Source organism: Lupinus angustifolius, unplaced genomic scaffold (genome assembly GCF_001865875.1).
Source record: "Lupinus angustifolius cultivar Tanjil unplaced genomic scaffold, LupAngTanjil_v1.0 Scaffold_774, whole genome shotgun sequence".
NCBI lineage: Eukaryota > Viridiplantae > Streptophyta > Magnoliopsida > Fabales > Fabaceae > Lupinus > Lupinus angustifolius.
Genome location: NW_017728098.1, coordinates 1,737 through 7,263, shown reverse-complemented (window position 1 = coordinate 7,263; position 5,527 = coordinate 1,737). Strand labels below are relative to the sequence as shown.

The 5,527-nt window shown below is 29.3% G+C and overlaps 1 pseudogene; it reads left to right on the top strand.

Moving 5' to 3' along the window:
- The first annotated feature begins 2,423 nt into the window (after nt 1-2,423).
- Nucleotides 2,424-4,175, top strand: LOC109341875 (annotated as a pseudogene).
- The last annotated feature ends 1,352 nt before the right edge of the window (nt 4,176-5,527 follow it).

The following is a 5,527-nucleotide window of genomic DNA, read 5'->3' as shown; positions in this document are numbered from 1 at the left end:
GATCAGTGGCATTAACTGTTGATCACTAAATGTATAACCTTGAATTTAGATGATAACTTGGGTATCTCATATAAGGGACTTTTAGTCTTACCTGATATTTTGGATTTAAGATTACCTATAGTTATGTTTGGTATGAAGGAATTGGGGGACATTTGGCAAGACAAACAAAATGAGTTATCCAAGCTTCAAGTAAAAAAAATATAGATTTAGAAGGTGAAGTCCATTCCTTAAATATTACATTGGGGATATACCCTATGTAATTTTGTATACTCTAATGCTTTTCCAATCATTTGCATGAGATTGTTATGATTGCTAATGAAGATGGTGCTGAAAGAGAGATGGAGCTAAATGCCTTTTAAGTAGAGTGTAGAGATGTAGTAATACATGGTGATGGGGTGTGCATAAAATTTGTTGATGGAAAGAGTGATAAACAAGTCTGAGTTTGTAGAGAAAAAATAAAAATGAGAAACAATGAGGTATATGCTAATTATCTATTAGGGATATGCATAAATGTTTTTGATTTCATAAAAACCTTTAAATTTATTCTGTGCTGATAAAGCAAGTGAAGTGAAAATTATATTTCTTAAAAGACTTTTTTATAAAAAATTATCTCAACAGAATGATTGAGATTGAGTTAATATGACTTAGTTAAGAAATTTGAAAAAAATTGTGATAAGAGATTGTGATTCCATTAAGAAATAGGATTAAACTAAAACTGTATTTATGGCGCTAAAGCTTTATTTATGGCGCCAAAGCTTTATTTATGGTGTCTTTGGCCAATAAATTTTCATTAGAATGAAATATTCTATTTTCAGATTTGAATTAATTTTCCATCAAATATTCACTCCTATAATTTATGGCAAGGAATATATTATATAATCTTAAGTATATCTTAGATGTGTTTAAATAATCTTAAGAGATAGATTGAAATTGATTTGTTTCACTTTTATGATATGATCATTGGTGCTAATACTACTATAAATAAAGGGTAGCACTAGATCATTAATCACAACATATAACTCACATAATTTCTATTGTGCCATTCTCATTCTCATGGCTATGGAAATCTATCAACCTATTTCTTTCAACTATTTTCATAAGGAGATATATAACATTGCTGATTGTGTCTCAACTAATAGCAATGTTATAAGTCAGAATGAATGGAATTGTGATCTATGCCAGATTAATATTGGTAGCGAAAATGGCTTAATGGCACATCTTCAAGGCAAGAAGCACAAGGCTAAGGAAAATCATGTTAGATCTGTGCTATCCATTAAAGGACCAAGGAATCTCAATCAAATTGTTGCAAAAACTCTTAATACATTTTTCACTCCCATAAGAGTGTGTGAATGGTTGAGGCCAAATTTCGGATGGATCAAATTGAATACTGATGGTTCCGTGAAAAATGAAAGAGCTGGTTTTGGTGGATTGCTTCGTGATTACATGGGTCAACCAATATGTGCATTTGTCGCTAAATCTACTCAGAAAGATGTTCTATTGGTTGAACTTACTGCTATATGGAGAGGGCTTATTCTTTCATTAAGTCTTGGAATTAGTGCAATATGGGTGGAATCAGATTGTTTGAATGCTGTGATGACAATCAATAAAGAAGTACCTTCTTGCCAGAAAGCTCATGTGTATTTGGAACACATCCAAAAACTCTTGCTGAAGTTCGATAAATATCACGTTACTCACTCATGGCGTGAAACTAATAGAGCAGCGGATCATCTTTCAAAAATGGATCTTTGTAAACATGATGTAGTTTTATGGCCAATTGAGTTTCCTTATAAACTTTGGAGTATTATTAAAGATGACGCAGAGGGCAAGAAATATATTAGAAGATGAACATGAAGAAGAAGATAGAGTAGAATTGGTATCAGTAGAAGAAACCAAAACTATGTATGATACATGTACATATTATTTGTTGTTTATAACCAACAAATACACTATTCAGTATTGTCATTTTATATAACAGATTTTTACTTTCATTGTTTCATTTTACCTAGTCTGCAATTATATATAAATGTGCCATTTTATTTTTCTCATCATCTTTAGTTTGATTACCTAGTCTGAAACTATTGAAATCGTGTATGAATGTTCATCTTTTATTGTACTTGTCACACCCTCATTCAACTTATGTGCCAAAGCAAGAACCACTCCAAAAGTTGCTCACATATATTATTATTATTGAAGACAATTCCTATTTTCAACGTCAAATACAAGTCAAGCATATTTGCATCAAAATCATATATAATGAATATTAATTTTATATAATTAAAAAGCAATAACAAAAAGTTCCAATTCTAATGACCCACGAGTGATTTTAAATAATTTACAATATACTATACAACTTTTAATAATAATTATTCACTAATTATCAACATTTCATTTAACACTATCTTTTAAAATGGAGATTTCATGGAATGGTTGAGATTGAGTTAATGTAACTTAATTAAAAAATTTGAAATAATTGTTGTAACCGCACAAGATATTGTGATTGCATTAAAGAAAGATGATTAAACTAAAGCTTTATTTATGGCACATTTAGCAAGTAAATCTGCATTAAAGTGTAATATTCTAGTATCAGATTTTAGTAAGGGTATATAAGTGATTTAATTTTCCTTCAAATATTCACTCCTATACTTTAAAGGAAGGAAGATAGATGAAAAATATCTTTTAAAATCTTGAATATATGGGACACCTATGATAAATATTTTATTTACATATCTTGTTATCTTAAATAACAATCTCAATTCTCAAACATGTCATCAATTAAATGTACATTTTATCTTCTTAATACACAAAGTAAAGTAAAAATGATTAAGTTCTCATTTAATAAATAAGTTTACACTAACTTCTTTTCCATCCTACCAGCAAATGTGACTCGTAATTTCAATCTCCAAGTTTATGGAACTAAATGCTAATGAGAAGACAAAACAATTATATATTTTCAAGTATGAGGGAAGTATTATAATTTAATAAATTATTTTAAAATATCTTAAATTGTCCTGCAGATAATATTTAGATTAGATATAGAGAGGATATATTATATTATGTTAAACTTATATGTTTGTTCAAATCATTTTAAGAGTTCTTTTAAGATTGAGATAGAAATTGAGGGAAGTGTTATAATTTAATAAAGTATTTTAAAATACCTTAAATTATCTTGTAGATAATATTTAGATTAGATATAGAGAGAATATATTATATTATGTTAAAATTATATATTTGTTTAAATCATTTTAAGAGATTTGTTAAGATTGAGTTTGAAATTGAGATTGAGATTGATTTATTTTATTTTTATGATTTGCTCACTATAAATAGAGGCTAGTACTAGATCATTTCCATCATATAATTCACATCATTTCTATCATATATTCACATCATTTCTATTATTCCATTCTCATGGCTATGAAAATCAATCAACTTGTTTCTTTCAACTATTTGCATATAATATTGATGGTTGTATCTCAACTAATAGCAATGTTATAAGTCACAAGGAATGGAATTGTGATCTATGCCAGATTAATACTCGTAGCGAAAATGGCTTAATGACACATCTTCAAGACAAGAAGCACACGACTAGGGAAAATCATGTTAGATTTGTGCTATCCATTAAAGGATGAAGGAATCTCAATCAAATTGCTGCAAAAACTCTGAATGCATTTTCCACTCCAATAAGAGTGTGTGAATGGTTGAGGCCAAATTTCGGAATGATCTGATGGTTCAGTGAAAAATGAAAAAGCTGGTTTTGGTGGATTGCTTCATGATTACATGGGTCAACCAATATGTGCATTTGTTGCTAAATCTACTCAGAAAAATGTTCTATTGGTTGAACTTAGTGCCACATGGAGAGGGCTTCTTCTTTCATTAAGTCTTGGAATTAGTGCAATATGGGTGGAATCAAATTGTTTGAGTGCTATGATCACAATCAATAAAGAAGTATCTTCTTGTCAAAAGCTCATGTGTATTTAGAACACATCTAAAAACTCTTGCTAAAATTCGATAAATATCATGTTACTCACTCATGGCGTGAAACTAATAGAGTAGCGGATCATCTTTCAAAAATGGATCTTTGAAAACATGATGTAGTTTTATGGCCACTTGAGTTTCCTTATAAACTTTGGAGTATCATCAAAGATGATGCAGAGGGCAAGAAATATATTAGAAGATGAATCTGAAGAAGATAGAATAGGATTGGTATTAGTAGGAGAAACCAAAACTATGTATGATACATGTACATATTATTTGTTGTTTATAACCAACAAATTTACTATTTAGTATTCACATTTTATATAATAGATTTTCACTTTGATTGTTTGATTTTACCTAGTCTGTCATTATATATAAATCATCTTCTGTTGGTATTTTGTCATTGTATTTGTGTAAGTGTTGTTAGAAATTTATAATTTCTAATTAATGTGGACATCATATATTTGATATAATGATATTGACTTTTTTCAGGAGTTATATTATAAGTAATCTAATTACTAGTACCACATAGATTATAGATTTCTAAAAGGTGATAACAGATATGAGCTTAATGAGTGGATACCCATCAAGTTAACCTATAGGGTTAGCCTATAAGTTAACGCATAAGGAAGGTTATGGTCCCCAATATACGAAATCACAAATAGTTTTCACCTCTCCCCATCAGAGAGAAAACGAAGGTCCCAAAAGGAATTAATGATTTGATTGAGGTAGACCATCATACAAAAACTCTCTCAAAAAGTACATCAAAAGAGTAGATCAGAGAACATGGATTCATGGAGTTAGGTATGACTTTATATCTTTGTTTTATATTATGTGTGAGAATCATGAGATTCAAGATTATAGGATTGGTATTTCACCAGTCATAAGGAAATATCTAACAAGTGGTATCAGAGCTTTAGGTTCTGAATTTTATGGTTCTTCATTAAAGATGTATTTCCCCCCAATTTTTATGAACCCCAATCATAAGGAAATATTACTTTCTTTTATTTCTGGTAATTATTTTGAATTAATTGATGCAATATGTTGCCAAAGCAACCTCTATTGTGGAAATTAATTAAGATTACATAGTTGAGTATGAGATTATTTATGTGAATTATGTTCGGCCTAAAGGAAGATACAATTTGGCCAAGTAATAACATATATGTGATGATAAATGAATAACAATTATAAAGTTTTTTTTCCCATGTGAATAATACTCGGTCCAAAGAAAGACTATTGTTTGACAGAACTGATTGTTAATATTTGATCATTATGTTGAGAGTACCACTTACAAATTCATTTCTCTGTATAAAGACTAGAAACTGATGTTATGCTAGGTATTTTGTGTTGGGTCTTTATGTGAATATCTCTTGTTTTATATATTACTTGACTTGTTTGTTTAAATGGTTGCAACACTTATGGTTTGTTGCATTAGTTGGTGGCTAATTGCATTATTAAGTGGCTGCTATTGTTGAAGCATTGTTTCTGTTTTGACAGCTTGTCCTGCCATGTTTAATCATGTTTAAAATAGTAATATATTTTTTATGGAAAATTC